Source organism: Salvia hispanica, chromosome 2 (genome assembly GCF_029641045.1).
Source record: "Salvia hispanica isolate PSC_SH4W2 chromosome 2, Shi_PSC_v1, whole genome shotgun sequence".
In the NCBI taxonomy this organism is placed as follows: domain Eukaryota; kingdom Viridiplantae; phylum Streptophyta; class Magnoliopsida; order Lamiales; family Lamiaceae; genus Salvia; species Salvia hispanica.
This window is the reverse complement of record NC_142693.1, coordinates 3,611,506-3,625,102: the sequence shown is the minus strand read 5'-3', so window position 1 is coordinate 3,625,102 and position 13,597 is coordinate 3,611,506. Positions and strand designations below refer to the sequence as shown.

Genomic DNA, 13,597 nt, shown 5'->3' with positions numbered 1-13,597 from the left:
AGACCAACCATGGCTGAAGTTGTAAGAGTTTTGGAGCCTTTGCAAGATTTTGATGATACTCAAATGGGGAACCTTCGTATTTGCAGTATCGTCGGATTGCAATTCGTTGAAAAATTTTCCTACAGAAACTACAATAAAAGATGGTAAAGAAGGAGAAGTTGCAACAATATCGGACATCAAGGCCATGAAAATGTAGTAACATCTTCGTTGTTTTTCATAGACTATACATTGATAGAGATTTCAAAATAGTTTAATTAGTGTAGATCTAAGAAATACGAATTGTAAATGCAAATATAACTAGATATTCGTACGCCCATTTTGTAGCACTATAAACAGAATTCAAATTTGTACGCCCATGCGGCCCATCTATCGGACATCAAGGCCATGACTTTTTAGTGTAAAATAAAATAATTAATAACAGAGTATTTTTAAAGAATTAAATTTTATAAAATTGAAGAATTCAATTTCAAATTTTTTCTCTAATAAAATGAAATAATTGATATGAGATTGAATTTAAAAAATTGTGTAGCAGACACTAAATTGAGAATAAAAATAAGTAAATTGAAAAAATATATTTATCATTTATCTTTTAAAAAAATTAATACGCATAATAGTAATTTTTCTTTCTATTTACCTCATTAAAAACACCGTTTACCGCTGCTCTCAATTCAAAGCTCAACACAACATACACGCTGTTCATTCCAAAGATTGAAAGCAAAATCGGTGCCCTAACCTGCTGAAGATGGCCTCGCTTGATACCGACGTCGATATGGTTCCCGCCGGCGATTGACCTCGGCGCCGGGCCCTCCACCATCAATCCCTCATCGTCCACCAAGAAACCAAAGCGATTCATAAGTATACAGTACTCCCTCCGTCCCGCTTAATATGACACGGTTTCCTTTTTAGTTTGTCCCAACTAAGATGACACATTTCCTTTTTTGGAAACTTTTTCTCTCCAATTAACACACTTAACCACTTTTTTTCACCCCTATTAAAATATTCACCTTTCTTTCTCTCTCTATTTTAATACTTCCATTCACCTTTTCTCTCTTCAATTAAACACATTAACCAATTACTCCTAAAACCCCGTGCCGGCTAAGGAATGTGTCATCTTAGCCGGGACGGAGGGAGTACTACATAATAGACCTAATTTGCCAATAAGCTAATTTAATTGAACACACACTAATGCTAAAAATCAAATGTGTTTATATTCATAAGTATATAGTGCTACATAATAGTAGAACTTTGTTGTCATTTTACATTAAAAATTAACCTATATATATAAACAAATTTTAAATAAATGACTACATGCTAATCAATATGTAACAATTTAGGAAAATATTACTCTATAAATATAAACAATTTAAAATATATGACTACATGCTAATCAATATGTAACAATTTAGGGAGTAGAACTTTGTTGTCATAGACTATACCGTTGGCGAACTGATATCATTTACAATTTTATCTACTTTTTGTGAACTAAGATAGTACATTTTACTAATCTTACATATTCTTCATTTAAGAAATAATTTTTATATTTCAATTCATCCATCAATCCTATATGTAACGGTGTTTGTGCCATCTCTGTGAATCTAATTGCGATTTCGATTGCTTTTGATTTCGGAAAACATTTGCAAAACAGTTAATATTTTTGAGAGGACTAATTTGTAAACAACGTTGGACATATTAGTATTGTTTTAAGAAGGAATGCTAACCTTTATGAGCCCTTTCAGCTCTCATACAACATAGCTTGATTGTTCATAAACTCTAGCATCTAATAAGTGAAAGTTGATCTATTAATTTTCTTTGGTTGATCTATTATAGAAAGTTTAGAATTTTAATAAAAATTAAGATGGTAGGTGAATTTTATCAATATAATATTTGACCACTAAAAATACAAATTATAGTTGAATATTTGTACTTTACATGTTAGACAATGTCAAAATCTATTGTATAATTAGAATAAGATTAGCATAAGAAATCCTATTCTCTTCTTATGTGGTTTATATTCTATTTTTTCTTATTTCTCATTTCTTCTTAATTGACTAATCACAAGGTTTCAACCGTTGATATTGTTATGTAACAGGTAGATATCGATAATATTTACTCGCTGTACTGTTAGAAGCTTTAATTGTATTTAGCACTAATTTTCTAGTAAGACATAAGATAAAACTGTAGAGACTTTGAAACTTGTCAAATGCTACAGAAATGAAAGACTGAAAGTGAAACTCATGAAGACAGAGTGGAAGAGTAAAGAATAATTAAATAAAGTAGCAAAATAGAAAAATAAAATAAGAAAAATACATTTATTAAAACATGTGCCGGAAAGATATTAGACTCTTATTCGCGGACGAGGGAAGTACTACATTATTTAAAAAAAAAAACACACAATTCAATGTGCACGGTCGTCGCGTGCAATAGCAAAAGTGCATTTGATGTAGTCCTGAATTAATAACTTTATCTCAAATGAGAGGAATAATTAGGATTTCTCAATTATTTGGAAGGTTGTTTATTAGAGTAAAGAAAAACACACATCAAAATCTAAAGTGGTCCCGGCCATTACAGAAGATAGGACTGCTATATATCCGTACATAAGTTGTTCAAACTTTTTTTAACAATCAAATGCTCACCTGATTATGAAATACTACATATACCCTAATGCTAAACATGTACTATACTACATATAAATTAATTGAATCCTATGACATGTGTGTATGTTTACATATAAAAAAAACTGCATGGATTTTAATTACACTACCTATCTACCCAGTGGCGGAGCCAATGTAGAGACCCCAAACATTGACTCCTTTATATTCCCTCCGTCCCAATAAATATGAAACATTTGGTTTCCGGCACAAGATTTTATACAAGTGTTGTTTTGTGAGTTAATGAAGAGAGAGTAAAGTAAGAGAGGGGGAAAGTAGAGAGAGTGATGTTTCTATTTTAGAAAACGTTTCATTTTTAGTGGGACAATCCAAAATGAAAAACGTTGCATTTCTAATGAGACGGAGGGAGTATATATTTTCACACAGATACGTCATTATAATGGTAGTGGGGCAGCGGCTGAATACCTGTTTAGTATACGTGGAGGCCCAAGTTTGATTCCCAGTGTAAGTGGTTGTTTTTACTTTTTGTTTCTTCATGTTTTATTTATTAAAAATCAAATCTTTAACAAATAATTTAGGTTAGTCGTTTGTATTATTATTTTTAATCATATAGAACTTTTAAACATTTATCATTTCCAAGTATTTCTCTAAGCCTCTATAAATATCGCACCCCGAAATCAAAATTTCTGGATCCGCCACTGTGTCTATCTCCATTGGAAAAAAATATATTAGAAATGGAAACCTATAACAATTTGATTATCAAAAAAATTGTTTTAAATTAATTTATCTTTATATATATAAAAAAAATAATATTTGGTCCGCTGACCGTGCTAGTCCGCGGATGAGAGCTCTTCCGTCGCGTTAGCCTAACGCAATAGAGGACGTCCCCCACGCCCTTTTCGCCAGCCTATGGCTAGTCCGTGCTGATGTCTGTTATTGCGGATGCTCATATGGAACATATACTCCCTCCGTCCGTGAAAAGTTGTCCATTTTGCTTTTTTACTATTTTTGGTAAATGGATCTACACTTTCTACTAACTATTTACACTTACATTCTATTATAAAATTAATATATAAATGCGGGATTCTTATTCCACTAACTTTTTTAACTCAAATTTTCTTAAAACCCGTGCCGAGTCCAACTTGAACAATATTTCATAAACGATGAGAAGAGAGTACTAGTCTACATATACCCTAACGCTACTACATATAAATGAAGTCTGGCAATTAATTGGATAGCGACAGCGTGGCTATATTTGTATATGAATGCATCACAACTGACAGGCGGTTAATAAGTGATTGACTCCAAGCATAGAAAGATGGACTGAATTAGATTCAGAATTATTGAAGAAGAAGATTGAATAAAAATGAATCCATTGATTTTAAATAAAAATAAAAAATAATAATAATAATAATAATAACATTTTGGGTTAGGCCTGCTTATTCGGCCGGTTCAGATTCTAACCGGACTGGTTGACCAGTTAACCGATTTTATATTTTCATAAATCTTAGAACCGGAACCGGAACCGGAACCGATCGGTTCCAGTTTGGAACCGGCCGGTTAAGAACCGGTCGATTCCGGTTCCGAACCGGAACCGTTGTGTAATTTTAGTTTTATTTATAATTTTAAATAGTTCAATACTAAAAAAAAAAAAAATCCAACATCTAGAAATATAGTAATAAATAATACCTAAAAATCAAATAAATACATAATAAAATTCAAACCAACAATACAATAATATTCATATATGGATAAGAGTGATGTCAAGTGTGACTAGTTTATGTTAGTAATTTTTTAATGAAAAAATAAGAGTTCTAAACGTTAGCAATTTTTAAAAAAAAATAAGTTTTAAAATTGAATTCAATTTTCCCTTTTTAGCTAAACAAATATTCAATGGAATTTCTAATACTAATTGATCTTGTCGTGACTTTTTGGTTTATAACGGAACAATGAATAAATTATTCACAAACAGGTTAAAATCGTATGTTAAATGAATTGTTACATAAATTTGTTATAAAGTTAAATTTCTATCATATGAAATGATATTGTATTTGTATAAGATCTTTTGGAAATTAAAAACAAATTTATGATGTCCTACTCATTATAGTTAGTTCATAAAAAATGGATTGGGGAAATAATTGTAGATTCAAAATTAATTCAATTAAATTAGATTTATTAGTATATTAAATTATAATAAAATAAAATTGAATCATAATCCGGTTCCCGGTTAGGAACCGGTCGATTCCGGTTCAGAACCGGAACCAGTTTTATTTAAAACGTTGGAACCGGTACCGGAACAGGAACCGAAACCGAAAAATCCGGTTCCGGTTCCTCAATTAACCGGCCGGTTCCAGTTCGGAATCCGGTTAACCGAGAACCGGAGAACCGTTTAAGCACCCATATTTTGGGTATTCGTTTGTATTATTATTTCTAATCATATAGAACTTCTAAACATATATCATTTCCAAGTATTTCTCTAAGCCTCTATAAACATCGCACCCCGGAATCAAAATTTCTGGATCCGCCACTGTGTCTACCTCCATTGGAATAATATATCGAAACCTATAACAATTTGATTATCAAAAAATTTGTTTTAAATTAATTTTATCTTTATATATAAAAAAAATAATATTTGGTTTGGCAAGTAATTGGATAGCGACAGTGTGGCCATATTTGTATATTAAAGCATCACAACTGACAGCTGGTTGAAAGGTGAATTCTCCAAGCTGCATAGAAAGATGGACTGAATTAGATTCAGAATTATTGAAGAAGTAGATTGAATAAAATGAATACACTAATTTTAAATAAAAATAACATTTAGGGTAGAGGAGGACGCTGGTAAATCACAATCCAAGTACTTGAAATGGTAAGCTGACTCACAGCTTGTAAATCACGGACTGGACTGTCACGAAGCTTCCATCTCTTTTCCATAATTTCTACACCTCCTTTAAATATCTTCACTCTCCCCCGAAGATCCCATACCATCTTCACCTGATCAGGTATCTCTTTCTTTTGCCTCAACCTTTTCTTCATCAACTAATTATACATTCTCTTTTAACTTTTCATTTCTTCTCTGCAGCTTTCAAAAATGACTACCCTAAAAGACCACTTCAGTCACTATTTCCAATTATTCCTCCGCCTTCTTTCAAAAATCTCATTCTACCTTCTCGATACAATGTGGGTATGGCGCCAAGATCGTCTACCCATAGTATCGTCGGCTGAGGTAAATTTATTTATTTTCTTTTTTCTTTTTTTTTCTTTTTTTTTCTCATCAAGATTGTCTTTACATACTTTTTTAACTTTTCATTTCTTCTCTGCAGATTTCAAGAGTGCAGAGGCGGCTAACAGACTACTTCGATTACTATATCTTGCACGGGGTTTCACATAAGGACTTTCGCTGTAAGGGTATGAATAAAGATACTGCTGTTCAGGTAATGGAATTAGGGCTCAAACGTCTGAACCAGCGTAAGAATACTACTTTTTATTCCACTGGTGATTGTCTTAACATCGATCTTCGGAGACGATCAGATGAGCTGTTACTTGAAACACATGTTAGTCTAACAAAGGCATTTCATGCTCTAAAATATGGTCGTAAACTTGAGGATGCTTTGGAGTGGAGGGATCTATATGACTATTCTAAGATATATCTTAGAAGCGCAGAATTTGGGATTATTTGGCATGGCAGCTTAAGAATCATCATATATCTTCTCATCATGTTTGTTGCTGTGTGTCTGACCGAAAACGCCACTTCTATCCTCGTATTCGGATGGTTCATAAGCAAAATTGCAGACAAATTTGTAGATCCATTTATGGCAAAGATGACCAATAATCTCTATGAGATACAGTTGACTCTTCTATTGATATCAAGGATGACAAGTTTCATAGAATATCAGTTGCAGTTTTCACCGGCCCTCTACGAAGAAACTTTGGATGACCCTCGGCGACAGCGTGGTGATACATTCATCCTTCCTTAATCTCATTAGGCGAAACATATTTTCAGAACTGTTCGTTTTATCAGACTTGGGTTATTTTTATTAGTAGAACTCTTTGTTATATCATATCATTCCATATTATTAAATAATGCTGGTTAATTGTTTCAATTGATTATTATTTATGATGTTTATTATGTGATTAGGTATGTTTTGAAACAAGAAATAAAAAACATGAAATGTATACTAAGAATGAGAATGGCCGAGAGTTAATTGTAACATGATTAGTATTTTTTTAATAGCAATGTAATGTTTATAATGTTAGTGATTGTATATTAGGCAAACTTAATGGGGTGAAATCAGTTACAACTTGATACATTTTGTAATTTATGGTATTACACATTTCTATAATAAATGATCTTTCAATATAATTTAATGAATGAAGTATGGTTAAAAAAAATAAAATCAGGTATTTTAAAAAAAAAACATGTTTAATCATTAAATTTGCCATAATACCATTTGTAGCCACCATTCTTTAAAAATTATCGTCACACACACGTATCTGAACTTTGATATAATATTGCTAAAAGAATTTTTACAAATTTTAAAGACATTTTACATTCTTTTTATACTCAATTAATGTATTCTGTAATTACAATTCGCTCACCTTTCACTTCTATGCACGGTCCCTTGCTCACTCAGCTCTCTCACATGAATTTATTGTTGGATTTTAAGTCCTGTGGATGCTCTGAGGACATTATCCACCTCTAATTCCTCAATTTAATTTCTCCTATATAAAATTTTATTTATTTCTTGCAAATTTCTTATGTTCTCAAACATTATACTATTGCAGATTTTTTTTATTTCTTTTCTTAAAAATAGAAAAGTAATTAAACGATGGTCCCTCCATGTTGACCCTCCCAAATTTTAGTTGCCCAATATAATGTTGGGATATCAGTGCCAAATATTACGAAACTTTTCAAAAATTTATTTTTCTCACAAATTTTGAATTTGGCATATAATAAATATCATATACTTAAATAAAGATAGAGGGGTAAAAATTAATGAAGTATTATTAGTGAAAAATGAGTCTTATTTCATTAGAGAGAAATATTTTTTTTAATAGAAATCTTTTAATTTTAATAACAAGATAGTTGAAATGGAAATAGCCAATTCAGTCGTGGTACGATAAAATTATGACTGATACTGATGTTATATTTTTTATATATATATAAGTATCGCTTTTTATAAATATTTTCAATAAATAAATAAATAAATATAGATCTGTTGGTGCAAGTAGCACTTCAGCCCCGCCAACATAAAGGTCAGAGTTCGATTTCTTCGTAGGCTTAATTCCTCACAGTTTGTTTCCCATTCAAGTATATTTTATTTTGTAACACTTTCCATTTTTTTCAAATAAACAAACTTTTAAATTTAAATTACACACACTTTGCAAAAAAAAAAAAAAAAAAATCTCATCTTTATTAGTTATACTATTATTCAAGATAAATCATTTTTAAAAATTTCATTATTACAAAAAACAAATACTATGTCATATATGCAATATTTGCAAAAATATCATATATACTATGTCATATATGCAATATTTGCAAAAATATCATATATACTAGTATGTCATATATACTATAAGGGTGAGTTTTGGTAGTACTATTTGCAAAAATATCATTTTGAACGGAAATATGGCTATTGTAAAACATAAAATTTGCTCGACATCACCATTATTTAATACTAGCAAAGTGTAGAGAACTTCACTTTTTTTAAAAAAAATATTTCTACTACCTCCATCCATGTCCCACAATAAGGGTCATATTTCATTTTTACCATAAATAATAAGTAGACCACACATTCCACCAACCAATTCTACTCACGTATTATTATAAAACTAATATATATATATATATATATATATATATATATATATATATATGGATGGATGTATTCAAATCATTTTCATATCTTTTGTCATTTTTCCTTCTTAATCCTAGCCCCACTATTTTGTCATCTGACGATTAGATTAATGTCACGTGTCATTTAATAATGCACATTGGATCTGAAAATCGTGTGCCTGTTATGCTGCCACGTGTAAAAACACGGAGGGGTAAAATAGGAAATTTCTAATTTTACGTCACCAGATTGCAGTGCTGTTCATTGAATATTGCAGTCGTACCACAACAATATTGCAGTTTACCGCAACTGCAATATCTAATACAGTAGACTGCAATATCTAATACAGTAGACTGCAAACCCGTATTTTTTCACGAAACTTAATCCTAGGCGTCCATAGATGAGATCTAACGGACTATATTGGTGGTATGGTGTTATTTTAACTATGGTGGCACCCTAGTGCGCCCCTATATATATATATATATAAAAGTGGGGCCCATAATCCACTAATTTATTCAACCCATTTTTCTTTACATTTTTTAAAACTCGTGCCCACACTAAATGTGACACTTAATGTGAGACAGAGGTAGCATAATCTAATTTATTCATATATACAATGCGTGTTTCTTTAGTTATTTATTTTTATGCTATTGATAAACAAACTTTTAAAAATTTCTAATAAGTAATTAATTTGTTGATATGAATTTATTTTTAAAGTTTTATTATATTTAAAATTTAAAACTAATAGCAATAATAATTATTATAAAAATGAATTATATTATGATTTATTAAAAATATTAATAAAGCATGATCAAATAATAGTAATGATAAAAAATGCTCTATAAATATTGAATTAAAAATAAAAATATTTTGAAATACTCGTATATTAATACACCTCCTTTTCAAAAGAATTGAGTTGTATTCCTTTCGATTTGTGCAAAAGCTTTTATTCTCACTCTAACTTTACTTGGACGGAGGGAGTAATAAATAGTTAAAGTAGAGAAATGGTAAAGTAACAGAGAGAATAATGCAGAGAAGACTATGTGACGAAGGGAATGCTTTATTATAGTATTTGGTAATCGTTTATTAAAAATTGGTATGCTAAAAATCAATAATCATACTATATCTATCCTTTAAAAAGTGATTGAAGCATTATTAGTGGAGAATGAGTCTCATTTCATTAGAGATAAAATTTTTTTATCTAAAATAAATATTTTTAATTTTAAGAGACGAATTGAAATGGTAATAATTTAAAGGATGGAGATTGTAATAAATACATATAATTATACTCTAAAGGTGTATTTGATCATTTCGTGGTATTTTGTAGATCAGATTTGTTATGATATACTTAAATTGTTGTTATGCATATCTATAATTATAATAATTTTATAATAAAATTTTCACTCGTATATGTAACAACATTGATGATATTTTTTGATTCTATATATAACTACCATTGTCTATAAAATATTTACAAAATTTTATAATCCAGGGAGTAATATATTATTGAGATAATATTTTCTAATTTATAATATCAAATTAATTATAACAAATATGTTTAAATATAATTTACATTTAATATTCTCCTATCCTATCATTAGTATAGCTAAATGTCGATTTTGAAAAATGCAATTTTCATTGGTATAGCTACACATTTGGTCAAAAATTAAAATATACGAAAAATTATTAGATATTTTTTCCAAAACTTATGATCTACTACTACTAGTATTATGTATCTGTTACTATATAGATATTCACTTGAGTTACAATCAAATTATGTGTGTTTATTTATTTTAATTTATTTAATCTTATTCTTTCTTTTACACAAATTCTTATTATGCACATTTATTATATTTCAAATTCATGTAATAGTAAAATAATATTAAATTAGTTTTTTGAAAAATCACGGGAATGGATGCTGCCATACTGGTTATAAAAATAAGTAAGCGGACTCATCATAAAAACAACCTGAGCTATTTTGACCTTTGTTATTCATTTCGTGAACTTTGAGTTCCTTTGTTCAAAATCTCACGGTTTGAAAGAGCATCTAAACTCGTTTGCATAAATGGCCGGAAATGGGGAAGGACGGGCGATCGGGATCGATTTGGGCACCACGTATTCGTGCGTGGCAGCATGGCAACAAAACCGCGTTGAAATCATAGCCAACGACCAGGGCAATCGCACCACGCCCTCTTGTGTCGCTTTCACCGATTGCGAATGTCTCATCGGAGACGCTGCCAAGAATCAAGTCTCTAATGCTCCAACCAACACCGTCTTTGGTCAGTTTTTTCTCTTCTATGTACTTATTATGTCCACATTAATATAGGAAAATACAAGTTGTATACTAGTGATATTCTGATTACTATTATACTGACCAATACGAGTAGTAAATTCAATAAAGGAAAATTACACCAATAATAAATAAAATTAAAATCGAGGAAACCTTTTAGATTGATGTACATATCGTCCCTAACATTTAGAAAATGTATATTTTTCTATTCCAAAATCAATGCCTAACAGATTTTTTATTCTAACCATATGTTGTATTTGGAGTATTATTTATTACTTTGCTTTGCAGATGTAAAAAGGCTGATTGGCCGCAAATTCAATGACCCAATGGTTGAGAGTGACATGAAATTGTGGCCATTCAAAGTCATTCCTCACCCCACCGACAACAACAAGCCTATGATAGCAGTGACCTACAAAGGAGAGGAAAAACAGTATTCAGCTGAGGAAATCTCTTCAATGGTGCTATTCAAGATGAAGGATATCGCCGAGGCTTATCTTAAATCATCTGTCAAGAGTGCTGTCGTCACCGTGCCTGCTTATTTCAACGACTCTCAGTGTCAGGCCACCAAGGATGCTGGAACCATTGCCGGCCTCGACGTTATAAGGATCATCGATGAGCCTACTGCTGCAGCCATCGCATACGGTCTTGATAAAGGGGGTAGTGTTGCTAAGAATGTGCTTATTTTTGACCTTGGTGGTGGCACGTTCGATGTGTCTGTGGCTAGGATTGAGGCGGGTATCATTGATGTGAAGGCTATTGCCGGTGACACTCATCTTGGGGGGCAAGATTTTGACAGTAGGATGGTGAGTCACTTTGTAAAAGAGTTTGAAAGGAAGCATGGTAAGGATATTAGTACGAATCCGAGAGCTATTAGGAGATTGAGGAGTGCTTGTGAAAGAGCAAAGAGGATGCTTTCTTCCACTTCCCAAACTAATATTGAGATTGAATCTTTGTTTGAGGAGATTGATATGTTTTCAACCATCACTCGTGCTAAATTTAATGAGCTCAACATGGATTTGTTCAACAAGTGTATAGAACTGGTGGAGAAATGCTTGAGTGATGCAAAGATGACGTGGAGGAGTGTGCATAAGGTGGTGCTGGTGGGCGGGTCGAGCAGGATTCCAAAGGTGCAGGAGATGTTGAAGGAGATTTTCAATGGGAAGGAGGCTTGCAAGACCATTAATCCAGACGAAGCAGTGGCGTATGGTGCTGCAGTGCTGGCTGCCAAGTTGAGCGGCGAAGGCGATGAGAATGTGCAAAATCTCATTCTTTCGGATGTTACTCCGCTGTCACTTGGTCTTGGAGGTTATGATGATGCGATGGATGTATATATTCAAAGGAATACACCAATCCCAACAAGGGTGGAGGTTATTCATGCGACGTTGGGTTTGAATCAGACGAGTGCGAAGTTTATGGTGTACGAGGGCGAAAGAAGCAAGTGTAGTGATAATAATCTGCTAGGTGAATTCAGCCTCCTTGGGTTTCCAGCGGCGCCCACTGGTATTACTAAATTCAAAGTGTGCTTCGACATTGATGGGAACGGTATCTTGAATGTGTCAGCGGAGCACATAGGGACGGGATTGAAGAACAGCATCAGCATCATCAACTACATGTGCAGGCTGTCTGAGAAAGAAATTGAGGAGATGGTGAAAGATGCGGAGAAGTACGAGTGCGAGGACATGGTGCATAGGAGGAAGGATGATGCTTTCAAAAGGTGTTTGGAGGAGTCTGATAGGTTTTTTAATGAGAGGGATTGCTACAGTTACTGGATTAAGTTTAAGAGCTACTATGTAGAGTTTTTACTCTTTTGTCTTTTTGTTGGGATGGTTTACTATTTGATTCCTTTTTCACTCTAAAACTGTAAGTTTGAAACCCTAGTACCCCACAGCAGCTAAATCCACTATTGGTGAAGTGGATTAACTAAGAGCATATCAATTCAATAAATTTGTACTCCAGTTCCCATTTAACCTAAACTAAAATTAGTAATTTGACAAGTCGATGTAAATCCTTAAAGAAAACAGAATACTGAATACTCCATAAACTATACTCAAATGCGTTAAGCAATTAAACAAAAGCAAACAAAATCAAATATGTACCAAAATAATTATACACTGTTAAGTTTCCGTAGTAAGAATATTAGATTATTATTATTATTATTATTATTATTATTATTATTATTATTATTATTATTATTATTATTATTATTATTATTATTAAAAAGTACTCCCTCCGTTCCATAGTAATAGAATCATTTTGCCATTTTGGTACGTTCCATAGTAGTAGAGTCATTTCCTTTTTTGGTAAAAGTCAACACATTTCTTCCCACTTACTTCACTCTCTCTGTCTTTATTCTCTCTACATCTCTCTACCTTTTTCATTTTCTACTTTATTCTTTATTTACTTAACTCACCTCACACAACTTTTCTTAATCTTCGTGCCGAAAAGAAATGCCTCCACTACTATGGAACGGAGGGAGTAATATTCTTATTTTTATATTTCAATTTATCCATCAAAATTTATTTTATTTTAAGAATCCTTTTATCGGGTAAAATCTCAAAATAGGGGCAATCCTATATCGTTTTTCTATATGAGTAAAATTCAGCCTTCATCTGTGAGCTTAACAAGATTGTTGATAATCTTGGCTCTGTGGATGTCAAGATTTCTTATGAAGACAAGGCCATCCTGACACTCAATGCCCTGCCTAGCTCTTATGATCAACTGAGTGATGCCATTATCAATGGCAGAGATAAACCAATCACCTATACAGAGGTGTATTCAGCCCTCATGGCCAAGGAGCTCCAGAAAAAGTACCAGCAAGGGCACTGATGTGCAAGCTGCAAAGGCATTAAATGTAAAGAAGTTCA

At 32.1% G+C, this 13,597-nt stretch overlaps 1 long non-coding RNA gene and 1 pseudogene across 1 annotated transcript; both read left to right on the top strand.

The window, feature by feature from the left end:
* The first annotated feature begins 5,599 nt into the window (after nt 1–5,599).
* On the top strand, nt 5,600–6,709 carry LOC148931413 (uncharacterized). Its single transcript, XR_016134965.1, has 2 exons — nt 5,600–5,832; nt 5,930–6,709. It is a non-coding gene; the product is annotated as an uncharacterized LOC148931413 (long non-coding RNA).
* Nucleotides 6,710–10,508: 3,799 nt separating this feature from the next.
* LOC148931412 (heat shock 70 kDa protein 18 pseudogene) lies at nt 10,509–13,559 on the top strand (annotated as a pseudogene).
* Nucleotides 13,560–13,597: the final 38 nt, after the last annotated feature.